Source organism: Oryctolagus cuniculus, chromosome 12 (assembly GCF_964237555.1).
Source record: "Oryctolagus cuniculus chromosome 12, mOryCun1.1, whole genome shotgun sequence".
Taxonomy (NCBI): domain Eukaryota; kingdom Metazoa; phylum Chordata; class Mammalia; order Lagomorpha; family Leporidae; genus Oryctolagus; species Oryctolagus cuniculus.
The window spans coordinates 94,922,078-94,949,202 of NC_091443.1; the positions used below are offsets into that span (position 1 = coordinate 94,922,078).

A 27,125-nucleotide genomic window follows, 5' to 3' on the forward strand; every position below is an offset into this window, starting at 1 on the left:
GTTTATTTATTAATTTATTCTGTCATCAATAACCACACATGTACATTGTATTCCTTAAATACAAAAATAGCATCAATCTGAGATTTTATTCTTAGAAAAACACTTCTGAAATACATATTTGGGAAAAGTTTAAGTCTTTTGAAGAATAGAATGACCTTAGGTTTATTGAAAATGAGTTTGCCTCCATTTTTCATTTAAAAAATTCAGGAATTCTAGAGCAACTTTTCTATTCCTGATTTGGGTGCTAAAAATGAGGAAAATATAGTTCTATTGCTAATAACTGCAATGACAGATAAGCCTACAATTTCCTTTCTTATTAATTTCATGCTGTATTTTTAATTTAGAATTTTTTACACTTTATTCTGTTAATATTTTGGCTAGGGTATGGATAGTCTAATTCATATAATTCGATATGTGGTCTTTTTTATCTTGATGCAGGCATTTCAACTTTCAGATTCCTCTTTTTATATTGTTTTGGCTTCATAGTGGCTCACTTATCCTTGGCTATGGACAGTTTTCCTCAGTGGTTCCTGTTTTTAAATGTATTTATTTATTTTGTTAGCAATAAAAACATATTCGACATAAAATAACTTAAGACATAAAAATCACCCCAAGGTTGGAGATTTTATGCTTAGAAACATATAGAGAGCACCTACACTTCTAATATGCATTTGGGAAAAGTTAAGTTTAAGCCTATTATCAGGACAGAAGTATTTCTTTCAGAGTTATTCAAAATAAGTTTGCCTCAGGTTTTCATTTTAAAAATCAGGAATGCTAGAGTAACTTTTTATGGACTGGTTTTGGGTGGTACAAATCGGAAAAATCCAGATCGTTTGCTACTAACCATATTAACAGACCAGGTGACATTTTCTTTTCTTAGTTTTTGTTGTATATATTTTATTTTGGATTCTTTTTTAGTTTTAGTTTGTTATTGATTTGACTTCATATCACATGGTGGAATTAATGCAATTGGATATGTGGTCTTTTTGTTTTCTTATCATGGCTCATGTTTATCAACATTTGGATTCATGAGGTTGTTTTTTTGTTTGTTTTGTTTTGTTTTTATTGCTTTAGCTTTCTTACCGGCTCTCTTTTCCTTCTGGCTATGTGCCATAGCTCCCAGGGATTCCCATTTTTAATATATTCATTTATTTTTTCTGTCATCAACAACATTGCATTTGACATGATATACATTAAGATACAAATAGCAACCTTCATCTGAGATTTTGTGCTTAGAGAAATACAGAGAATACCTACATTTCTGATGTATGCATAAGGGAAAAGATAAATTTAAGCCTTTTTCAGTACTCAAGGATTTTTATCTTTTTAAAAATGAGTTTGCCTCAGGTTTTTCTATCCAAAAAAATCATGAATGTTAATGCAACACTTCATTGACTGGCTTTGGGTGGTACAAATCAGAAAACGTCAGTTGTGTTGCTATTAAACATAATTAAAAGACCAGCCCAACTTTTCTTTCTCTCATTTTTTCCTCCTTTTGTGTGTGGTATATTTTGGGGGAGAATTTTTATATATACTTTAGTATGTTATTCATTTGGTTTCATCACTGATGGAGGAATTCATGTAATTGGATATATGTTCTTTTCTTTTTTCTTCTTTTTATTTTGTTAATCATGGCTCATGCATTTCACCTTTTGGATTCCTCAGGTTTTTTTTTTTAATGTTTTGGCTTCCTGCTGGCTCCCTTATCGTTTTGGCCATGTCCCGTTCTCCTCACAGATTCCTGTTTTTTAAATGTATTTATTTCTCTATCATCAACAATAATGTATTTGACATGGTATACATTAAGATACAAGAAAACACCCCATATCTGAATTTTATTCTTAGAAATATACAAAGAACTCCTCCACTTCTGATATGAATATTTTTGAACTGTTAAATTTAAGCCATTTCAGTACAGAAGGGTTTCATGGTTATGTATGAGTTTGCCTCAGGTTTTCCGTTTAAAAAAATCAGGAATGCTAGAACGACATTTCATTCGTTGCTTTTAGCTGGTAAAACTGAAAATATCCAGTTCTGTTGTAAAAACCATGATTAACAGACCAGACCACATTTTCTTTCTTTTTAAATTTTTCTGTGGTACATTTTATTTCAGAATATTTTTCAACTCTTCATCTGTTACGATTTTGGCCTCCTGCCTGATGATGAAATTCATGTAATTGATATGGAGTCTCTCTCTCTCTTTCTCTCTCTCTCTCTCTCTTTTTAATCATTTCACTATTCTATTTGGATTTCTTGCTCTTTTTCTTTTTCCTTTTTCATTGTTTTCACTTCCTGTGGCTCCTTTATCCTTTTGGGTATGTGTCTTTCCCCTCAGGGATCCCCATTTTCTAAATACATTTATTCAAATTTGGTGTCATCAACAGCAACACATTTGACATGGTATATCTTCAATACCAAAAAACACCCCACATCTGAGATTTTACTCTTAAAATATACAGAGAACACCTACACTTCTGCTATCCATATTTGGGAAATGTTAAATTTAAGACTTTTCCACTAAAGAAGATATTAATGGTTATTGAAAATGAGTGTGCTTCATGTTATACTTTTAGAAAAATCAGAAATGTTCAAACAATATTTCATTGGCCACCTTTCTGTGGTACAAACCAAGAAAATCCAAATCTGTTGTTACCACAATTAACAGACCAGACCATATTTTCTTTCTTTCTTTCTTTCTTTCTTTCTTTCTTTCTTTCTTTCTTTCTTTCTTTCTTTCTTTCTTTCTCTCTCTCTCTCTCTTTCTTTCTTTCTTTCTTTCTTTCTTTCTTTCTCTTTCTTTCTTTCTTTCTTTCTTTCTTTCTTTCTTTCTTTCTTTCTTTCTTTCTTCCTTTCTTTCCTTTCTTTCCTTTCTTTCCTTTCTTTCCTTTCTTTCCTTTCTTTCCTTTCTTTCCTTTCTTTCTTTCTTTCTTTCTTTCTTTCTTTCTTTCTTTCTTTCTTTCTTTCTTTCTTTCTTTCTTTCTTTCTTTCTTTCTTTCTTTCTTTCTTTCTTTCTTTCTTTCTTTCTTTCTTTCTTTCGAGTTTTTGGGTCGTGCATTTTATTTTAGATTCTTTAAAAATTTTAATTTGTTATTTAATTATTTTTTTGACCAGTGGTGGAATTCATGTAATTCTATATGTGGTATTTTTTTTTTTTGACAGGCGGAGTGGACAGTGAGAGAGAGAGACAGAGAGAAAGGTCTTCCTTTGCCGTTGGTTCACCCTCCAATGGCCGCCGCGGCCTGCACACCGCGCTGATCCGAAGGCAGGAGCCAGGTGCCAGGTGCTTTTCCTGGTCTCCCATGGGGTGCAGGGCCCAAGCACCTGGGCCATCCTCCACTGCACTCCCTGCCCACAGCAGAGAGCTGGCCTGCAAGAGGGGCAACCGGGACAGAATCCGGCACCCCAACCAGGACTAGAACCCGGTGTGCCGGCGCCGCTAGGCAGAGGGGTAGCCTAGTGAGCCGCGGCGCTGGCCGGTATTTTTTTTTAAATCATTGCTCACACATTTAACTTTTTGGATTCCTCAGGTTTTTTATTGTTTTGGCTTCCTGGTGGCTCTTTAATCCTTTGCACCATGTGCCATTCCACTCATGGATTTCCATTTTGTAATATATTTATTTATTTTTTCTTTCATCAACAACATCACAGTTGACATGGTACACTTTAAGATACAAATAACAACCCTCATCTGAGATTTTATTTTTAGAAATACACAGAGAACACCTAGAATTCTGATATATTTCTAAGGAAAAGTTAAATTTAAGCGTTTTTCAGTACAGAATGATTTCACTTTTTTGAAACTGAGTTTGCCTCAGGCTTTCCTTTTAAAAAAATCATGAATTCTAGAGCAACATTTCATTGGCTGGCTTTGGGTGGTACAAACTGGAAAAGTCCAGTTGTGTTACTATTAGACAGGATTAACAAAACATGCCAACTTTTCTTTCATTTTATCTTTTTGTGTGTGTGGTATATTTTGGTTTTTTTGTTTTGTTTTGTTTTTATACTTTAATCTGTCTGTTATTTGGCTTCATGCCCAATTTTGGAATTCATATTTGGATAATGGGTTTTTTAAAAACTTTTTAATCATGACTCTCTAATTTCACTTTTGAATTCCTTTTTAAAATGTTTTTACTTCTTGCAAATTCCCTTATCCTTCTGGCTATGTTCCATTCCCCTCATGGATTCACATTTTTTAACATATTAACTCATTTTTTTCTGTCATCAAGTCTTTTGGATTCTTCTGTTTTATTGTTTTGGCTTCCTTTCAGCTCCCTTATCTTTTCACTTATGTGAAATTTTTGGTGAGCTGTAGTTATCCTTATAGCTATGGGCTGTTCCCCTCATGGATTCCCATTTTTAAACTATATTTATTTATTTTTCTGTCATTAGTGACACAGTTGAAATACTGAACATTAAAATGCAAAGAAATTCACACATCTGAGATTTTATTCTTAGGAATATATCAGGAACATCTACACTTCTGATGTCTATTTGGAAAAAGTTAAATTTAAGCCTTTTCAGTACAGAAGGATTTAACAGCTAGTGAAAATGAGTTTTCCTCAGGTTATACTTTTAGTCAAAATTCAGGAATGCTAGAATAATATTTAATTGGCTGGTTTTGGGTGTTATAAACCAAAAAAAAATCAGTTCTGTTATCACTAAACAGACCACATCACATTTTCTTTCTTTTCAGTTTTTAATTATCATTTGGTATATTTTATTTTACACTATTTTTTTTTGACAGGCAGAGTGGACAGTGAGAGAGAGAGACAGAGAGAAAGGTCTTCCTTTGCCATTGGTTCACCCTCCAACGGCCGCCGCGGCCGGCGCGCTGCGGCCGGCGCACCGCGCTGATCCGATGGCAGGAGCCAGGAGCCAGGTGCTTTTCCTGGTCTCCCATGGGGTGCAGGGCCCAAGCACCTGGGCCATCCTCCACTGCACTCCCTGGCCACAGCAGAGGGCTGGCCTGGAAGAGGGGCAAACGGGACAGAATCCGGCGCCCCGACCGGGACTAGAACCCGGTGTGCCAGCACCGCTAGGTGGAGGATTAGCCTAGTGAGCCGTGGTGCCGGCCTATTTTACACTATTTTAATTTTAGCCTGTCATTTATTTGTCTTCGTGCCTCATGGTGGATTCAGTTAATTTGATATGTAGTCTTTTTTTGTTGTTATTGTTGTTGTTATTGTTGTTGTTAATCATCTCTCATGCATTTCATTTTTTGGATTCCTCAGTTTTTTTATTATTTTTACTTAGTGCTGCCTCCCTTATTCTTTGGGCTATGTGCCTTTCTCTTCATGGAATCTGTTTTTTAATACATTTATTTGTTTTTTTTCTGTTCAACAGCAACACATTTGACATGGTATACCTTAAGATATATATAAAAAACTCAGGTTTATTTTTGGAAATATACAGAAAACACATACAATTCTTATATATGTATTTGGGAAAAGTTTAAAATATGCCTTTTTCAATACAATAGGATTTCATGGTTTTTGAAAATGAGATTGCCTCAGGTTTGCCATTTAAAAAAAACCAGGAATGCTACAGCAACATTTCATTGGCCAATTTTGGGTGGTACAAACTGGAAAACTCCATTTCTGTTACTACTAATCACATTGAATAAAACTTGCCACATTTTATTTTTTTGTTTCTACGGTACATTTTATTTTGAAGTTTTTTTAAACTTTAGTGTTATTTTTTGGCTTTCTGTGTGATGGTTGAGTACATATAATTGAATATGTGGTCTTTTTTTTTTTAAAATCATGGCTCACACATTTCATCTTTTGGATTCCTCAGTTTTATTATTGTTTTGTCTTCCTGGTGGCTGTCTTATCCTTTTAGCTATGTGCCAATCCCCTCATGGATCCCTGTTTTGTTTTTCTTTTGTTTTGTTTGTTTTTAGATAATCTACGTAATTATCTAAAATTTTTTAGATAATGTTTTTTAAGCCATCAACAACACATTTGACATAGTACAGCGTAAGATACAAAAACAAAAAAAAATCTGAGATTTTATTCTTGGAAATACACAGAGAACACCTGTACTTCTAATTCATGTATATGGGAAAATTTAAATTTAAGCCTTTTTCAATATAGACTGATTTCACAGTTATGTTAAATGAGTTTGCCTCAAATTTTCCTTTAAAGAAGTCAGGAATGCTGGAGCAACATTTCATTGGCTGGTTTTGGGTGGTACAAACCAGAAAAATCCAGTTCTATTGCTACTAACCATGACTAACAGAACAGGCCACATTTTCATTCTATTTGTTTTAACTTTCATGTGGTACACTTTATTGTGTAATTTTTAAAACATTTTAGTCTTTTATTATTTTAGCTTATTTTAGTCTTATTTTTCATATCATGACACATGCACTTTACCATTTGGATTCCTCAGCTTTTTTTTTTTTTTTTAATGTTTTGTCTCCCTGCCATTCCTCCTCCTTTTGGTTATGTGCCTTTACCCTGAGAGATTCCTATTTTTTAAAATATATTTATTTACTTTTTCTGTCATCAACAACAACATATTTGACATGATATAAATGAAGATAAAAAAAATCCCACATCTGAATTTTATTATTAGAAATACACAGAGAGGGCCGGCGCCGCGGCTCACTAGGCTAATCCTCCGCCTTGCGGCACCAGCATACCGGGTTCTAGTCCCAGTTGGGGCGCCGGATTCCATCCCAGTTGCCCCTCTTCCAGGCCAGCTCTCTGCTGTGGCCTGGGAGTGCAGTGAAGGATGGCCCAGGTGCTTGGTCCCTGCACCCCATGGGAGACCAGGAGAAGCACCTGGCTCCTGGCTTCAGCTCAGTGTTATGCGCCGGCCACAGGTCGCTGGCCACGGCGGCCATTGGGGGTGAACCAATGGCAAAAGGAAGACCTTTCTCTCTCTCTCTCTCTTTCTCATTATGCACTCTGCCTGTCAAAAAAAAAATAATACAGACAATACCTACATATCTGATATATGTATTTGGGAAATGTTAAATTTAAGTCTTTTTAAGTACAGAAGGATTTCATGCTTATTGAAAATGAGTTCAGCTGGCGCCATGGCTCACTAGGCTAATCCTTTGCCTTGCAGCGCAGGCCCACTGGGTTCTAGTCCTGGTCGGAGCGCTGGATTCTGTCCCAGTTGCCCCTCTTCCAGTCCAGCTCTCTGCTGTGGCCCAGGAGTGCAGTGGAGGATGGCCCAAGATCTTGGGCCCTGCACCCCATGGGAGACCAGGATAAGTACCGGGCTCCTGCCATCGGATCAGCCCGGTGCGCCGGCCACAGTGCGCTGGCCACGGCGGCCATTGGAGGGTGAGCCAACGGCAAAGGAAGACCTTTCTCTCTGTCTCTCTCTCTCTCACTGTCCACTCTGCCTGTCAAAAAATAAAAAATTAATTAATTAATTAATTAATAAAAAGAAAAAAAGAATTACACAGAGAATATAGTCACTTCTGATATGTGTATTTGGGAAAAGTTAAATTTAAGCCTTTTTCAGTTCAGAAGGATTTCACAGTTATTGAAAGTGAGTTTCCCTGAGGCGTTCCTTTATACAACACAAAAATTTTTGAAAAGAAGAAAAGAAATAAAATATGGCCTGGTCTGTTAATCATGATTAGTAGCAACAGAATTGGATTTTTCTTGCTTTTACCACCCAAAACCAGCTAATGAAGTGTTGCTGCAGCATTCCTGATTATTTTAATTTTATTTATTTATATTTTTTATTTTTTTATTTTTTATTTTCTTTTGACGGGCAGAGTGGACAGTGAGAGAGAGAGAGAGACAGAGAGAAAGGCCTTCCTTTGCCGTTGGTTCACCCTCCAATGGCCGCCGCGGCCAGTGCGCTGTGGCCAGCGCACCGGGCTGATCCGATGGCAGGAGCCAGGTACTTATCCTGGTCTCCCATGGGGTGCAGGGCCCAAGGACTTGCGCCATCCTCCACTGCACTCCTGGGCCACAGCAGAGAGCTGGCCTGGAAGAGGGGCAACTGGGACAGAATCCAGCGCCCCGACCAGGACTAGAACCCAGTGGGCCTGCGCCGCAAGGCAAAGGATTAGCCTAGTGAGCTGAGGCGCCGGCTGAACTCATTTTCAATAAGCATGAAATCCTTCTGTACTTAAAAAGACTTAAATTTAACATTTCCCAAATACATATATCAGATATGTAGGTATTGTCTGTATTATTTTTTTTTTGACAGGCAGAGTGCATAATGAGAAAGAGAGAGAGAGAGAAAGGTCTTCCTTTTGCCATTGGTTCACCCTCCAATGGCCACCGCGGCCAGCGACCTGTGGCCGGCGCACCACGCTGATCCAAAGCCAGGAGCCAGGTGCTTCTCCTGGTCTCCCATGGGGTGCAGGGACCAAGCACCTGGGCCATCCTCCACTGCACTCCCAGGCCACAGCAGAGAGCTGGCCTGGAAGAGGGGCAACTGGGATGGAATCCGGTGCCCCGACCAGGACTAGAATCCGATGTGCCTGCACCGCAGGTGAAGGATTATCCTATTGAGCTGCGGTGCTGGCTATTTTGTATTTTAATGTATACTATATCAAATGTGTTGCTGATGACTGAATAAATAAGTACATTTTAAAAACAGGAACCCATGAGGGGAACACTCCATAACCAAACATAAAGGGAGTCAATACGAAGCAAAAACAATAATTAAGAAAAAGAATTCAAAAGGTGAAATCCATGAGCCATGATATTTAAAAGAAATACGATGAGCACATATCAAATTACATGAATTCCTCCATCAGGCCTGAAGCCAAAGAGAATAATCAGCTAAAATTTTTAAAAATCCAAAATAAAATATACCATGTGAAAATTTAAGAAAAACCATATAAAGAAAATATCCTCTTGTTTCTACTTATGTTTAATATCAATAGAAGTGGATTTTTCTAATTTGTACCATCCAAAACTAGTCAATGAAATGTTATTCTAGCATTCTTGATTTCCAAAAAGGAAAACCTGAGACTACCTCACTTTCAAACTGGGAAATGCTTCTGTACTGAAAAAGACGTAAGCTTAACTTTTTCCAAATGCTTATAACAGAAGTGTGGGTGTTCTCTATACATTTCTAAGAATATCAGCTCAGATATGGGGTGTGTTTTTATCTTACGGTATACCAGGTCAAAAGTTTTGTTATTGTGTTAAAAATAGATTCATATATTTTATAAACTGAAAACCATGAATGGAATCACACATAGCCAAAAGGATAAGTGAGACAGCAGGAAGCCAAAACAATAAAAAATGAGGAATTCCAGAGGTGAAATGCATGAGGTATGATTTTTAAAAAATTCCATATCCAATTACATTAATTCAATTATTGGCAGTAAGGCCAAAAAAATAAACTAAATTTCTTAAATACAAAGTAAAATGTAAAATATAAAATAAAAATATAAAAGGAAATTTAAAAAAAGAAAATTTTACCTGGTTTCTAAATGTGTTAATAGCAACAGAACTGCATTGTATTCACTTGTATCACCCAAAACCAGCCAATGAAATGTTCCCTTAGGTTTCCTGATTTTCCTAAAAGGAAAAAAGGAAAATGTGAGGCAAACTCAGTTTAATCCCCGAAAAGTTCTTCTGCACTGAAAAAAGTTTAAATTTAAGTTTTCCCTAATGCATATATCAGAATTTAAGGTGTTCTCTGTATATTTTTTAAGACTAATATTTCAGATGCTAGATTTTTTTTTGAATCGTAAATAATACCATGCCAAATGTGTTGTTGTTGATGACAGGAAAAACACATAATATGTTTAAAAAATGGGGATTGATGAGAAGAAATTCATATAAATCTTTTTATAATAAAATAATAGGCATTTTATAATATGGAATTCTAGGTTTGTTTTATTGTTTTGGCATCCAGCAGCCACTTTTTTGTTTATGGGAGGTTCCCCACATTTTTTCTCATTTGTAAATTTATTTATTTGTTTATTCATTTGGTTTTTTATTGATTCTGTCAAACAAAACACATTTGATATAGTATCCCTTATGATTAAAAAAATACCAAAAAATTTGAGTTTTATCATTACACAACTACAGGGAACTCCTACGCTTATGATCTATCTGTCTGGGAAATGTGAAATTTAAGCCTTTTGTAGAAGAGAAATATTGAAAGCTTCTCCAAAATGAGTTTGTTTCTTTTTTTGTATTTTTTCATGAATTATTTTTCACTTTTTTATAAATATTATTATGTTATATTTTGGCTTTATACCCAATAATGGAATTCAGGAAATAGATTTTTTATTTTATCAGGACTCAGGTATTTTACCTTCTGGAATCCTAGGTTTGTTTGTTGGTTTTGACTTCAAGGAGCTGCCTTTTCCTTTGTTTACAGGCTGTTAACCATATTTTTTCTGGTTTTAAATTTATTTGTTTATTCATTATTTATTCTGTCAAAAACAACACATTTGACATAGTATCTCTTGTGATACAATCAAATTCAATAAATATTGATTTTGTGAGTTGAAAAGTGCAGGGAACACCTACCCTTATGATATGTGTCTGGGAAAAGTGAGATTTAGGGCTTTTGAAGAAGAAAAGGATTTAAATTTCTGCAAAATGAATTTGACTGCAGTTTCCTTATTAAAATCAGTCAGAACGCTAAAGAAGCCTCTCCAGGTTTTGGTGGCCCAAAGCAGAAAAATCTGAATCTCTTTTTGCTATGCTGCACATCAGTTCTGGCTACAGCCTCTGTTTGTTTATTTATTTATCTTTTTGTATTTTTTCATGTATTACATTTCATTTTGGATTATAAATTTTATTATGTTACATTTTGGCTTCATGCAGGATAAGGGAATTCTGGTAATCAGATAATTTTTTAAATCAGGGCACATGTATTTTATCTTATGGAATTCTAGGTTTGTTTTATTGTTTTGGCTCCAGCAGATGTTTTTCCTTTGTTTATGGGCTGTTCCCCACCTTATATATTGTTTATATTTATTTGTTTATTCATTTATTCTGTCAAAAACAACAAAAATACAACTAGTAGGAGTTTCATGATTAGAAAACTACATGGAACACCTACTCTTTTGAACTTTGTGTCTGAGAACAGAGAAATTTAAGCATTTTGTTGAAGAGAAGGAATTTAAATTTCTCTAAAATGAGTTTGACTGCAGTTTTCTTGTTAAAATCATCTGGAATGCTAAAGCAATGTGGAAGGTTTTAGGTGGCACAAACCAGAAACATCTGGTTCTTTTTGCATAGCTCCATACCAGATCTGGCTACAACCTCTTTGCTGGTTGGTTTGTTTGTTTGCTTTGCATTATTTTCATGAATCACATTTGATTTTTGTTTATAAATTTTAGTATGTTACAATTTGGCTTCATGCTAGATAACAAAATTCATGTATTTAGCTTAATTTTCCTTTTTTAATCAGTACATAGTAATTTTACCTTCCAGTTCCAATTTTTCTTTGTTTATGTGCTATTCCCCACTTTTTTTCTAACTTGAAATTTGTTTATTCATTTGTTTATTTATTTATTCTGTCAAAAAAACAACTCATTTGACTTTTGTATTGCTTATGATACAAAAACACAACAAATTGTCTTTTTATGATTTGAAAACTACAGGGAACAACTACCCTTATGATCCATGAGTCTGAGAAAAGTGAAATTTAAGCCTTTGTAGAAGGGAAGCATTTTAAGTTTCTACAAAACAAGTATGATTGTGGTTTACTTGTTAAAATAATTTGGAATGCTAAAGCAACTGGGCCAGTTTTGGGTGGCGCAAACCAGAAAAAACTGGTTTGCTTGTTGCAAAGCTCTGTATCAGATCTAGCTACAGCCTCTGGCTACAGCCTCTTTGTTTCTTTTTGCATTTTTCATATATTCTTTCATTTTGGGTTATAAATTTTAGTATATTACATTTTGCCTTCATTCCAGATAATGGAATTCAGGTCATTGGATTTAATATTTTTTAATGAGGAAACAGATATTTTACCTTCTTTAATTCTAGGTTTGTTTTATTGTTTTGGCTTCCAGCAAACGATTTTTTGTTTACAGGCTGTTCCTTACATTTTTTCTGGTTTTAAATCTATTTAATTCTGGACCTTTCTCTCACTCTCTCTCACTGTCCACTCTGGCTGTCAAGAAAGAAAAAGAGAGAGAGAGAGAGAGAGAGAGAGAGAGAGAGAGAGAGAGAGATGCCTGCGCCTGGCGCTGTGACCCAGAAGTGCACCCGCACGCCTGGCGCCTACAGCCCAGTGGTCTCAGGTGGGAGTCAGCACCGTGTCCGCTCCTGCCGAGAGCCTGCACGAGCCTTGAGTAGCTGTCTGCGATGCTGCTGGCCGAGCCTGAGGGAGACCCAGCGGCCCCAGGGCCAGGCCGGGATCAGGAGAGGCTGCCGCGCCGTTTCCCAGGCGCGTTTCTCTTCTTCAGCCCCTTCCAGAAGCAGCGGCCTTGGCGGGCCTCTGTCCCGCCAGCAGACCGGACCCCCTGGGAGGTGAGTGACGCGCGGCTGTTGCGGTTTCCCACTGGGTCCCGACGGTGCGAGTGGCATCGCGGTCGTGCTGTGCGAGAGCAGAGGTGGCTCTGTCTCCTCCCGGAATGGCCCCGCGTTCCCGTGTGTTTGCTTTGTGATGGCCCAGCCGCCCTGCTCTAGACCTCTGAGACTGTGGACTGGAGGAACAAGGGCGAAAATGCTGGTCCGTTTCCTGGTCTAGGAGGACAGTTTCGGGTTCCTCACATTTGGTGTGATGTTAGGGCTCTGTGGATTTTCCGTAGTGCTTTTTGATTATTATTTTGGTAAGGTTGGTAGTAATGTCCTCGCTGTCGTTTCTGTTGTTAAGTCACTGGAGTCTGGTCTCTTTTTTCCCCCTGTTTCCTGTGGATAAATGTTTTGTCAGTTTCACTGCGTTTTCAAGAACTGTATTTTGGCAGGCGCCGCGGCTCACTAGGCTAATCCTCCGCCTAGTGGCGCTGGCACACTGGGTTCTAGTCCCAGTTGGGGCGCTGGATTCTGTCCCGGTTGCCCCTCTTCCAGGCCAGCTCTCTGCTGTGGCCCGGGAGTGCAGTGGAGGATGGCCCAAGTGCTTGGTCCCTGCACCCCATGGGAGACCAGGATAAGTACCTGGCTCCTGGCTCCTGCCTTTGGATCAGCGCGGTGCGCCGGCCATGGCGGCCATTGGAGGGTGAACCAACGGCAAAGGAAGACCTTTCTCTCTGTCTCTCTCTCTCACTGTCCACTCTGCCTGTCAAAAAAAAATCTATTTAATTCTTATCTATCTATCTATCTGTCTATCTATCTATTTATCATTCTGACAAAAACAACAACACATTTGACATAGTAAACTTATGTTACAAAAAACACAATTTGTAGTTTTATGATTAGAATATTACAGGTAACATCTACTCTACGTGTGTGGGAAAAATGAAATCTAAGCCTTTTTTAGAAGAGAAGTATTTTAATTTCTCCAAAACATGTTTGACTGTGGTTTTCTTGTTAAAATCATTCAGAATGCTAAAGCAACATCAGTGGATTTCAGTGCCACAAATGAGGGAAGTTCACTGCTATTGTTGCTAACCTCCATATCCAATCTGGCTATAGCTGCTTTGTCTTGCATTTATTTCATGTATTGCATTTCATTTTGTTTTATAAATTTTATTCTGCTACATGTTGGCTTCCTGTTGGATAACTGAATCCTTATGATTGGTTAAATTGTCTTTTCAATCAGGGAATAGGAATTTTACCTTTTGTAATTCTAGGTTTTTTATTGTTTTGGCTACCAGCAGATGATTTGTCCTTTGTTTATGGGCTCTTACCCACATTTTTTCTGGTTTTAAATCTATTTGTTTACTGATTTGTTTATTTATCCTTTCAAAAACAACAACACACATGATATAGTATCCCTTAGAATACAAAACACACAACAAATGGGAATTTTTGATTAGAAGCATACAGGAAGCACCTATCCACATGATTTATATGTCTAACAAAAGTGAAATTTAAGCCGTTTGTAGAAGAGGAGGATTTTACATTTCTCCAAAATGGGTTTGACTGTGTTTTTTTTTTTTTTTTGATAAAATGCTTTGGAATGGTAAATCAACTTGGTTGGTTTTCAGTGGCACAAACCAGAATAATTACTTCTCTTGGTCATAACCTCCATATCAGATCCAATGACAACCTCTTTGGTTTGTTTTTTTTTTTTTGGTATACATTTTATGTATTACATTTCATTTTGGTTTATAATTTTATTATGTTATATTTTGGCTTCATGTTGGATAATGGAATCCTGGTAATTTGATTAACTGGTCATTTGAATCAGGACACATGAATTCTACCTTCTGGAATTCTGGGTTAGTTTTATTGTTTTGTCTTCCATCAGCCATTTTTTCCTTTGTTTATGGGCTATTCACACGTTTTTCTGGTTTGTAAATTTACTTGTTTGTTTATTCATTTACTTATTTATTCTATCAAAAACCAAGACAATTAGACATAGTATCCCTTAATACAAAAGAACACAATAATTTGGATTTTAATCATTCTAAAACTATAAGGAACAGCTACCCTTATGCTCTATGTGTCTGGGAAAAGTGAAATTTAAGCCGTTTCTAGAAGAGAAGGACTTTAGTGTCTCCAAAATGAGTTTAACTGGTTTTCTGGTTAAAATTATTCAGAATGGTAAAGCATCTTGGCTAATTTTGGGTGCAAAAACCAGAGAAATGCTGGCCGCCGGGCACTGCCCTCCCCGGCCCGGCCCTGGGCTGGCACCTGTTCCTGTGCATGGAGAGCTGCAGGGAGGGGCCCGTGGATAGAGCAGACCCCAGGGACAGGAGTGAGTCGGACTTGGAGAAGGCCGCCTGGTGCAGCCACGTGATGATGGAGTTGGCACCCTCCTGGATGGTGCGCCACTGGACGCTGTCCAGGTCCGAGGCCTGGTCTGAGCCAGCCACCTCCTCGAGGCAGTCCTGGGGTGCCTCTGCTGGCCACTAGTCCTGCCCAAAGCCCGGGCCTTGCGGCGCCTGTGCAGGGCTGAGCCGATGCAGCAGTGCAGGAGCTCCTCCTCTGAGCACGGGCTGGGGGAGCTGTGGTCCCTGCCTCCCTGGCGCGGGGCCTGGGGGACCGTGGGCTCCGGGTCTCCCAGGTGGCTGGCCTGGCCGGCTGCTCACAGGGCTCGGGCTCGCTAAGTGAGCTGGCCGAAGAGCTCAGAGAATAGCAAGGTGGGGGTCTCCTTGGCGATCAGCCGGGGCTGGGCTGGGGTGGGGGGCGGCTGGGCCTGAGAGGCCACCTTGACTGGGGCCCGGGCCTCCTTCCCGCCCCGCCTCAGGGCCCGCGGGATCGTGGACAGTCGCCGTGGGTGCGGCCCGGCATAGGAGGGCGCCTCCTCAGAGTCGTAGAAGCAGTACACGGCCTCCTTGGTGGGCGTCCTGAGGCACAGGGACTGCTTCCCCCCTTCCCCCCAGCCTGGTCCAAGTGGGTACTTGCGGGCTGGCCCAGGGGCAGCTCCAGCCCGGTCCGGCTCCTGCCTGTTCCCCGGCCCTGCTCCGGGCTCTGGCCGCCACCCCCGGCCTTGAGCCGGTTCCTGGAGATCTGGCTGGCTGGGGCCGCGAGGCCGGGGGGCTCCCGCCTGTCCAGCCAGCCTCGGGGCTGCTCCCTGGTGGGCCCTTGCAGGGTCTCCTCACTGAGGGACGCGGCGCTGGAGAAGCTGACCGGAGTGCCCTCGGCCGAGTCGGCGCAGGAGTCGTCCTCCTGGGCCCGGGTGGGCACCAGCATGTAGACGGGGATGGGCAGTGCCCGGCGGCAGGGCACCAGCGCCAAGGCCACCTTGCAGAGCCGCACGGGCAGGGCCGCCCCCAGGCACTGGCACAGCAGCTCCAGCTCCTGGTCCGCGGCTGTGCGGGTGCGGGAGCCCGCGGGTGCCGGCCCCTCCTGGCGTCCGGCGGCCTCTTCTCACCAATGGTGGCTGGTGCGGAGGTCGGGGCAGGTGGGCAGCAGCAGCCCCAGCTCCAGGTCCTGCTGCACGTAGTGCTTGTGCAGGGCCAGTGCACTGTGTCTGGAGGCGCAGAAGTTCTCGTCCAGCTTCTTCACGGTGAAGCGGATGCTGCAGGCGTCCAGCTCAGAAGGCAGGCGGCAGGGCTGCCGGCAGTTGGGGATGTCCAGGAAGCGCTTCCCGTAGCTCTCCCACTGCAGGCTGACCTGGCTGCCCTTGGGCTGGCCGAGCTCCGCGGCCGGCGGCGTCTTGCTGCTGCCGGGCGGCATGGTCTGCCCGAGGCTGTCGGTCAGCTCCCTGGGGCTCACCATGCTGCTGCCCAGTCCGCCTCAGGGGTCACTGGGGATGGAACTGGCGATGGCTGGGCTCTCTCGAAGCTGCCCAGGGAGCTCACGGAGCTGCAGCGGCTCAGCACCAGCGGCGTCTCCTGCACACAGTTCTCCGACGAGCTGGACAGCGTGGCGTCCTCCATGCCCAGGCCCCAGCCGCGGCCCCGCCAGTGGGCCTGGATGGCCATGGGTAGGGAGGCAGCCCCTGGCCCATGTTACGCCCGGTCGAACTCCGCCTCTTTGGGGCTGGCCTCCTCCAGGCCCTCGAGGGAGGAGTCGCTGTCCAGGTCTCTGGCCTCGCTGGGGGTGGGGCGTCCGGCCGAGGACAGCGAGCTGCAGTGGGTCAGCAAGAGGGGCCCCTCCTGCGCCACCAGCCTCTGCAGCGCCCTGTTGGTCATGACCGGCCAGCCAGCTCCCAGCTTCTCGGGCACCTGCTCAGGCCCTCAGACGGCAGCCAGTGCTGCTTCCAGGCCCTGGGGGCCGCCTGGGGGCCGCCAGGATCCCTGGTGCCTGCCCTGCCCGCGGCCTCCAGCAGAGGTACGTTCTGATAGGTGGGCGACAGCTTGATGGTGGGCACGCGGGCGTTGGCGCCAGCGGTGTCCCGGGTGGGCCCACGGTCGAGCCGAGCGGGCCGCGGCTGCCCGCCCAGGAGCTCCTTGCAGTGCTTGGGCAGCGCGGCAAGCGGGCAGGTCCTCATGTGCTCCCGCGGGCAGTAGCCGTCACTGCTGCTGCTGCTGTTGAGGCTGTCGTCGGACAGGCTGGCATGAGCTGCCTTGAGCAGCAGGGGATGCGCCTGCCCTCCCCACCCCACCCCACCCCTGCGCACCTCCTGCCCGGGATCCTCGGAGCTGAGGCTGAAGCTGTAGTCAGACGAGGTGTGCAAGGCCGAGATGTCCTCCATCAGATGGTCGCTCCGCGGACCGCCAGCACCAGCTTGGTTTGGGTTTGGCCGCCACAACAGCCTTGCTGCCCTCCTCCTTCTCGGGCTCCAGACTGCGGCGGGCTGGCGGGGTGCGGCCAGTGCCTGGCCCTGCAGGAAGGGGCTGCCCAGGAAGAGGGAGAGCATGGCTGGGCTGGCGGGCTCCGCGGTGGTGGCGGCCAGGGAGGGCGTGTCGTGGTCGTCCTCGAAGCAGCCCCAGTCGGAGGCGTAGTACCGCGCCAGCCCGTCCAGGTGCCACAGGGGCAGCAGTGGCTTCTTGGCGGCGGCTGCAACCTCGGCCTCCGCCTCGGCCAGGGCCTGCTTCTCCAGGTGGCCGAGCGCCTGCGCCAGGTGCCGGGCATCAAGCTCTGCCTCTAGTGCCCGCTGCTTGCACATATAGAGGATGGGCACGCAGGTGCCGGGGGACATGGCCGTGGCAGCTGCCTGGTGCCTGGCGGGCTGGTAGGCCAGCAGGTTGTGCAGCGCAGCGGCATTGCCCATGGCGATCATTTTGTGCCCAGAGTGCACCAGGTTGTGCAGCATGCCCACGGCGCCCAGGTCCCACAGCAGCTCCTGGTCTCGCGTGCTGCAGGCCGACAGGTTCCAGAGTGTGCAGCACGTGTTGCTCACAATGGTCAGGCTGTGCGAGGTCAGGTGCTGCAGCAGCTTCTGCAGGCAGTTGTCGCGGAGCACCTGCCTGGGTGGGGGAGGGTGGAGGCGGGGTCAGGTGTGGCTGGAACAGACCCTCTGGTGATTGGGCGGCCTTTGTAGGCGTTTGGGGGCCTGGACCAGCAGGTAGGAGGGGTGGTGGTGGTGTGTCTCTGTGTTTCTCAAATACGTTTTAAAATAAAATTCAAAAAAAACCTCAGCGAAATCTAGTTCTCTTGTTTCAAATTTCCATATCAGATCTGGATACTGATCTTGGTTTGGTTGTTTTACATTTTTTCATGTGCTATATTTCATTTTGGTTTATAAATTTTATTATGTTACCTTACGGCTTCATGCTGGATGATGGAATTCAGGTACTGGGTTAATGATGTTGTTTTAATCAGGAATTCTAGGTTTGTTTTATTGTTTTGGCTACCAGCAGAATATTTTCCTTTGTTTATGGGCTGTTCTCCAGATTTTTTCTGGTTTTAAATTTATTTGTTTATTCATTTGTTCATTTATTTATTCTGTCAAAAACAAAAAACCCAAACAAAGAGAGGCTCTAGACAGATCTGATATGGAGGTGATTAACAAAAGAACTGTATTCTTTTTGTTTGTGCCACCCAAATCTGGGAAAATTGCTTGAGCATTCTGAATGAGTTTGGGAAGAAAACCTCAGTTAATCTCAATTTAGAGAAACATAAAACGTTCTCTTCTACAGAGGGCTTAAATTTCAATTTTTCCAGACAAGTAGATCATAAGAGTAGGTGTTTCCTGCAGTTTTTTAATCATAAAATGACAGTTTGTTGTGTTTCTTTGTATCGACAGTGATACTATTTCTAATGTATTGTTTTTCATAGAATAAATGAATAAGCATACAAATAAATTTAAGACAAGGAAAAATTTGGGAGTAGTCCCTAAACAAAGAAATATGCAGCTGCTGGAAGCCAAAAAAAAATACCTGGAATTGAAGAATTAAAATGCTTGAACCCTGATTAAAAAGGAAAATTAATCCAATTACCTGAATTGTATTATCGGCATGAAGGCAAAATGTAACATAGTTAAAATATAAACCAAAAGGAAATGGAATTGATGAATAAAATTCCCAAAATACTAAGAAACAAAGATTTTGTTCCCAGATCTGATATGGAGCTTTGCAAAAAGAACTGGATTTTTCTGGTTTGTTGCACCCAGAACAGGTCAAGTTGCTTTATAATTCTGAATTATTTTAACAAGGAAATCACAGTCAAACTTGGTTTGTGAGACTTAAAAATCTTCTCTACTACAAATTATAATTCTGAATTATTTTAACAAGGAAATCACAGTCAAACTTGGTTTGTGAGACTTAAAAATCTTCTCTACTACAAAAGGGTTAAATTTCACTTTTCCAGACACATTGATCATAAGGGTAGGTGTTCCTTGTAGTTTTCTAATCATAAAACTCTAATTTCTTGGGTTTTTCTGTACAATAGGGATACTATGTCAAGTGTGTTTTTCTGACAGAATACACAAATAAATAAATTTAAAAATCATAAAACTGTGCAGAACAGCCCATAAACAAAGAAAAAGGCAGCAGCTGGAAGCCAAAGCAATAAAACAAACTTAGAATTCCAGAAGGTAAAAAACCTACACACTGATTAAAGAAGAGCATTTATCCATTTACTTAAATCCATTATCTGGCATGATGCCAAAATGTAACGTAATAAAATTCATAAACCGAAATGCAGTGCAATACATGAAAAAATACAAAAAAAAAAAAAGAGAAAACCACCACAGCCAAAGAGGCTGTAGCCAGAACTGATATGGAGCTCTGTAACAAGAGAACCAGCTTTTTCTAGTCTGTGGCACCCAAAACAGGCCAAGATTGCTGATTTTGAATTCCAAATGATTTTAATAAGAAAACTGAAGTTAAACTTGTTTTAGAGACATTTAAAATTCTTCTCTCCCACTTAAATTTCATTTTTCCCATAAGATAGATCATAAGGGTAGTTTTCTCATCACAAATCTCCAATTTGCTGTTTTAGGTATCATATTGGATATTATGTCAAATGTGTTTTTATTTAGGACAGAATAAATAATCCAATGAATAAACAAATAAATTTAAAGTCAAAATAATGTGGTGAACAGTCCATAAACAAAGAAAATATTGACTAGTTGAAGCCAAAACAATAAAAGAAAATCTAGAATTCCAGAAGGTAAAATGCCAGTGCCCTGATAAAAAGAAAGGGTATTTGCATAATTACCAGAATTCCATTATGCAGCCTGAACCCAAAATGTAAAATAATAAAATTTATAAGCCCAAATGAAATGAAATACCAAATAAACCAACAGTCTGCAGCCAGAACTGATATGGAAGTTAGCAACAAGAGAACCAGATTTTTCTTGTTTGTGCAACCAAAAACCAGACAAGTTGTTTTAGGATTCCAAATGATTTAACAAGAAAATCGCAGTAAGATTCATTTTGGAGAAATTAAAATCCTTCTCTTGCACAATACAGTTAAAATTTAATTGACCCGGATGCATACATCATAAGGGTAGGTGTTCCCAAAAGTTTTCTAATCATAAAACTCCAATTTTTTTGTGTTTTATTGTATCATAAGTGATACAATGTCAATTTTATTGTTGTTTATGACAGAATAAATATATAAACAAATGAATAGATTGAAAACAAGGAATAAAAGGGGCAATAGCTCATTAACAAAGGAAAAGTTGGCTGCTGTAAGGGAAAATAAGAAAACGAAAGTAGGATTGCAGAAGGTGAAATGCCTGAGACCTGATTTAAAAAAGAAAATTAATTCAATTACCAAAATTCTTTAATCTGGCGTGAAGTCAAAAAGTAACATAATAAAATATATAAACTGAAATGAAATATAATACATTAAAAATACCTAAAAAAGCAAATAAACAAAGAGGCTGTATCCAGATCTGATATGGAGTTTTGCAATGAGAGAAGCAGATTTTTCTCCTTTGTGCCACACACAAAAAGTGTGTAACAGCCCATAAACAGCTGGCTGCTGGAAGCCAAAACAAAACAAAACAAAAAAAAGTATGATTCCAGAAGGTTAAATGCCAGTGCCCTGATTAAAGAAGACCATTTTTACAATTATGTAAAATTATGTAGAACGAAGTCAAAATGTAACATATTAATATTTATAAGCCAAAATGAAATGTAATGCATTAAAATGCAAAACAAACAAGCAAAGAGGCTGTAGCCAGATCTGATATAGAGCTTAGTAACAGGAGAACTGATTTTCTGGTTTGTGCCTCTCAATACTGGCCAAGGGGCTTCAGCATTTCAAATGATTTAAACAAAAAAATTGTAGTCAAATTCATTTTGGATAAACTTAAAATCCTTCTCCTTCACTTTTCCCAGACACATAGATCATAAGGGTAGGTGTTCCCTGTAGTTTTCTAATCATAAAACTCCAATTTAATGTGTTTCTTGTATCATAAGCGATACTATGTCAAATACAGTTTTGTTTTTAAAAGAATAAATAAACAAATGAATAAACAAATAATTAAATTTGAAACAAGCAAACTTTTGGTGAACAGCTCAAAAACAAAGGAAAATGCAGCTGTGGTAAGCCAAAACAATAAAACAAATAAGGATTCCAGAATGAAAAAATGTGTGAGCCCTGAGATATATATATATATATAGGTAATTAGATAAATAATATATATGTATATTATATTATACATATAATAATTTATATATATTCAGGTACTTAGATAAGCAGCTCAATTCACAATAGCTAAGACATGGACTCAACCTAAATGCCCATCAACAGAAGACTGGATAAAGATATTATGGGATATGTACTCTAAAGAATAGTATATAGCAGTAAAAAATGAAATCCAGTCATTTGCTACAAAATGGAGGAATCTGGAAAACATCATGGTGAGTGAAATAAGCCAGTCCCCAAGCGATAAATATCATATATTCCCCCTGATCTGTGACAACTAACTGAGCATCTAGAAGAAAACCTGTCAAATGAAACAGACACTATCCAGGCTGTGACTCAGGGATGCAGACGCTGATGGCCCAGCTTCTCCCAGAGAACCCTGGAGAGGCAAGACTGGAAGCAGTCCTGGAACTTCGGAGGCTGGATGGGGCAGTGTGCAGAAGCATCCTGTGTCGCCGTGGTGACGGCCAGTGGGGAGTGTGCCTGCACCTGGCGCTGTGACCCGGAAGTGCACCCGGTCGCCTGGCGCCTACAGCCCAGTGGTGCTCAGGTGGGAGTCAGCGCCGTGTCCGCTCCTGCCGAGAGCCTGCACGAGCCGTGAGTAGCTGTCTGCGATGCTGCTGGCCGAGCCTGAGGGAGACCCAGCGGCCCCAGGGCCAGGCCGGGATCAGGAGAGGCTGCCGCGCCGTTTCCCAGGCGCGTTTCTCTTCTTCGGCCCCTTCCGGAAGCAGCGGCCTTGGCGGGCCTCTGTCCTGCCAGCAGACCGGGCCCCCTTGGAGGTGAGTGACGCGCAGCTGTTGCGGTTTCCCACTGGGTCCCGACGGTGCGAGTGGCGTCGCGGTCGTGCTGTGCGAGCAGCTGTGCGAGAGCAGAGGTGGCTCTGTCTCCTCCCGGAATGGCCCCGCGTTCCCGTGTGTTTGCTTTGTGATGGCCCAGCCGCCCTGCTCTAGACCTCTGAGACTGTGGACTGGAGGAACAAGGGCAAAAATGCTGGTCCGTTTCCTGGTCTAGGAGGACAGTTTCGGGTTCCTCGCATTTGGTGTGATGTTAGGGCTCTGTGGATTTTCCGCAGTGCTTTTTGATTATTATTTTGGTAAAGTTGGTAGTAATGTCCTCGCTGTCATTTCTGTTGTTAAGTCACTGGAGTCTGGTCTCTTTTTTCCCCCTGTTTCCTGTGGATAAATGTTTTGTCAGTTTCACTGCGTTTTCAAGAACTGTATTTTGGCAGGCGCTGCGGCTCACTAGGCTAATCCTCTGCCTGCAGCACCAGCACACCAGGTTCTAGTCCCAGTTGGGGCGCTGGATTCTGTCCCGGTTGCTCATCTTCCAGTCCAGCTCTCTGCTGTGGCCCGGGAAGGCAGTGGAGGATGGCCCAAGTGCTTGGGCCCTGCACCCCATGGGAAACCAGGAGAAGTACCTGGCTCCTGGCTTCAGATCGGTGCAGTGCATCGGCCATAGGGCAATTTGGGGGGGGGGAGGGTGAACCAACGGAAGGAAAACCTTTCTCTCTGTCACTGTCCAACTCTGCCTGTCAAAAAAATAGCCGTTAAACCTCAAAATATTTGGTATTATAGCTTTAAAAAAAAACAAGAAATCATTATAGACAGGGAGGTTTTCATAGGCCTATGCTTATTGCAGTAGGGTGCACAATAGCCAGGCTATGCAGTCTGTATATGTATGCAGTCTGCATATGTACATAGCCCATAATGTCTTTATTCAGTCTTAAGGCGATAGATATTTAGGCTGATTGCATATTTTTGCTGCTGTGATTTGAGCTGTAGTAAATACGGGGGCAGCGATAACTCTTTTTTCATATGCTGATTTCACTTCCCTTAGGTATATTCCCAGGGGTGGAATGGCTGTGTCATATGCTATGTCCGTATTCAGATTTCTGAGGGATCTCCATGCTGTCTTCCACAGTGGCAATACCAGTTTACATTCTCACCAGCAGTGGATTAGGGTGCCTTTTTCCCCACATTCACAAGGCCATTGTAGTATTGCTTTGCATTTCCCTGACGGCTAGTGATCCTGAGCATTTTTTTTTTTCTTTTTGACAGGCAGAGTGGACAGTGTCAGAGAGAGAGAGAGAAAAAGGTCTTCCTTTTTCCGTTGGTTCACCCCCCAATTGCCACTCCGGCAGCACGCTGTGGACGGTGCACTGCGCCGATCCAAAGCCAGGAGCCAGGTGCTTCTCCTGGTCTCCCAAGTGGGTGCAGGGCCCAAGCACCCAGGCCACCCTCCACTGCACTCCTGGGCCACAGCAGAGAGCTGGCCTGGAAGAGGAGCAACCGGGACAGAATCCGGCGCCCTGACTGGGACTAGAACCTGGGTGCCGGTGCCGCAGATGGAGGATTAGCCTAGTGAGCCGTGGCACTGGCCGATCCTAAGCATTTCTGCATATGTTTGTTGGCCATTTAGATTTCCTTTCTTGAAATATTTAGCCTGTTGAAGTCCCTTGCCCATTTCTTGAGTGGGTGGTTTGTTTTGCTGTTGTTGAGTTTCTTGAAAGTTTCTGGTAGGTTATCCTTTATCAATTGCATACTTTGCAACTGTTAGTTGCCTCTTCACTTTGCTGAGTGTCTCTTTTGCAGTGCAGAAGCTTCTCAATTTGTTGTTGTTGTTTTGGTGTCCTCTTCTATTCCTTTCTTTAATCTTTTGTGATTCTCCAATATTGAAAATTCTTGGTTAAATTTATTCTTAGCTGGGGCCGATGCCATGGTTCACTTGGTTAATCCTCCACCTGCGGTGCCAGCATTCCATATGGGTGCCGGTGGTTCTAGTCGCAGTTGCTCCTCTTGCAGTCCAGCTCTCTGCTGTGGCCCATGAAGGCAGTGGAGGATGGGCCAAGTGCTTGGGTGCCTGCACCCATGTTGGAGACCAGGAAAAAGCTCCTGACTCTTGGCTTCAGATCAGCATAGCTCCAGCCGTGGTGGCCATTGTGGGGGGTGAAAGGAAGACTTTCTCTGTTTCTCTCACACTCTAACTCTATCTGCCAAATAAATTAAAAAATTCCAAGCTATTTTATTTTCTTTGTAGCTATGTGAATGGGATTGGTCTTTGAAGTCCTTTCTTAGGCTAGGAGCTGATAGCAAACAGACAGAAACATCGTTCCTGCCTTGGGAAGGCTCTGGGGCCAGCACATGGCCAAGGAGGACAGTGCTGCCGGTGGGAGCTGGGTTCCAGTGCCACTTCCCAAGTGTGCCTTTGCAGCAGTGCCATTCCTCAGAGCTCTGGGGCTCCTACACTGTGGGTGCCTCCCTCTGCCCCTCTCCCCTGCAGCACAGAAGGCCTGGGCACCCTGCTGTGTGAGACGCCCAGTGATTAGTCCTGGCCGAGTTTTGTTACCTCCTGACACGTTTGCCCAGGAAGACAGATATGTGAGCCGCACAGGGGTCATGCAGGGAGGCTGTGCATCGGCTTTTCTTCCCTGACCTAGGAGCGAGGAACGCTGTTACAGATGGTGCAGAGGAAGTTGCCTTGACTTGTTGTGCTGTTATTTTTTTCAGGATTAGGTTTGGGAAAAAGTGGTTTGGGAAAAAAGTGCCTCTGATGGGAGCCTGGAGCCGAGGCACATCATGTGCCTGGCTTACAGAGCCCGACTTGTCCTCAGCATGGTTGGTTCCTGAATTTCTCATTTAAAGGCAAGATTCTCTAGATCCTATTTCTTTTCTTTTTTTAAAGATTTCTTTATTTATTTGGAAGTCAAAGTTATACAGAGAGAAGGAGATGCAGAGGGGGGGTCGTCCATCCAATGGTTCACTCCCCAATTGGCTGCAATGGCTGGAGCTGTGCCTATCCAAAGCCAGGAGCCAGGAGCTTCCTCCAGGTCTCCCACTTGGGTGCAGGGGCCCCAAGGCTTGGTCCATCTCCCACTGTTTTCCCAGGCCATAGCAGAGAGCTGGATGGGAAGTGGAGCAGCCAGGACAAGAACCGGCACTCATATGGGATGACGGTACATCAGGCCAGGGCATTAACAGGCTGCACCACAGTGCCAGCACCTCTAGCTCCTATTTCTGAATACCAAAATGTGGTCACCCTTTAACCTGATGTGAATCTTTTTTTTTAATTAATTGAAAGGGAGAGAGAGACAGACAGACAGACAGAATCGAACTTCCATTTGCTGGTTCACTCCCCAAATGACTGGGCTTGGCCAGGACAAAGCCAGGAACCAGGAGTTTCTTCTGGGTCTCCCACATGGGTGCAGAGGCCCAAGTACTTGGGTCATTTTCCGCTGCTTTCCCAGGCACATTGGCAGAGAGCTGGATTGGAAGTGGAGCAGATAGGATTTGAATTAGCGCTCACATGGGATGCTGTGCTGCAGGCAGCAGCTTTACCCACTATACCACAGCACCGGCTCCTGATGTGAATCATTCCTACACAGCATTGGTTTCTTCCTTCAGTTTATTCTCCTTGCTTTTGGTTTAGATTGGTACACTTGTTGCAGCCTTCCTCTGGTGACGAGAAATCTACCAACGTGTCTATGCAGCTCTTCAACGCAGGGACTGAGCAACTCATCGTCACCTTAGAAAACATTGGCCAGGAACCCCTGGAGACACTGGAGGTCACCTCCAAACTGCTCCCCACCAAGGGTAGGTGTGGTCAGTGCGTCAGACCCTGGGAAGTTTGCGTTGTTGCCTTGCACAAGCGATGTTTTACATAGTTACTGTTCAGACATCCTTTAGTTTGGTTCAACACTGGTTGGGGTGGAGATCACACACCACATGCTACAGGCATGAGACAGACCCCTTAATGCCCTTGGTTCCCATTACTGAATCTGAACAGGGGTCAGATCCTCAGCAGACTGGTTACTGAGTTGGAGACTGGGAGATGAGAGCAGGCCGATCCCATGGTTCCCACAGCCCAGGGTGGCCTCCTGACTCAGCCCTTGAGGGCTGGGCCAGGCTGAAGCCAGGAGCTAGGAACTCCATCCAGGATTCCCACGTGGATAGCCGGGGCCCAAGCACTTGGGGAAACCTCCGCTGCTTTCCCAGGCTCTTTAGCAGGGAGCTGGATTAGGAGTGGAACAGCCACGTCTCGAACTGAAGCTCATCTGGGATGCCGGCATTGCAGGAGGCTGCTTAACCCTCGGCACCACAGTGCCAAGGCCAAGGTGTAGCTTTTCCACCTTTCTGGGCTGCTGTTTCCTTTGCTGTTGCTGTGCCTTTGAACTCTTCTGGAACTCAGTCCTGTGCCAGCCATCCCTTTCTTTCCTGCCTTTTATCAGGACAGTATTCATTGCAGACTTGTAGGAATCCTATCTAAACAATTGTGTGCCTGCTATGTAGCTTCCATACCTAGCATTCTGCTGCATTTGCTTTGTGACACATCTCTCTGGCCTCCTACCTGCATACCTCCCCTCCCCACTCCAGTATCTTGTCTAAAGTTCCAGAATTCAGAAGCACCGATGAGTGCTTCTGAGCTGGATGTTTTTGATAAAATGCGTATGTGCTGAAACGTGCAGGTCTAACATGTTCCATCTGATGAGTCCAACAGATGCTGGCCCATGTCATTGTGTAATCTAAGCCCTCGTCAAGATATAATACAGAACATTTCCATCCCCCCAGAAAGTTCCCCAGCTTTCTTCCCAGCAAGTCCTAGTGCTACCCCAGGAGCAAATGCTCTTGTCTGTCATCT

At 43.0% G+C, this 27,125-nt stretch overlaps 1 long non-coding RNA gene and 1 pseudogene across 1 annotated transcript in view; one reads left to right on the forward strand and one right to left on the reverse strand.

The window, feature by feature from the left end:
- Positions 1-27,125, forward strand: part of LOC138844717 (uncharacterized) — a 164,641-nt gene that overhangs the window by 108,127 nt on the left and 29,389 nt on the right. The gene's annotated exons all lie outside the window — the stretch shown is intronic.
- LOC103346138 (adenomatous polyposis coli protein 2-like) lies at positions 13,951-18,849 on the reverse strand (annotated as a pseudogene).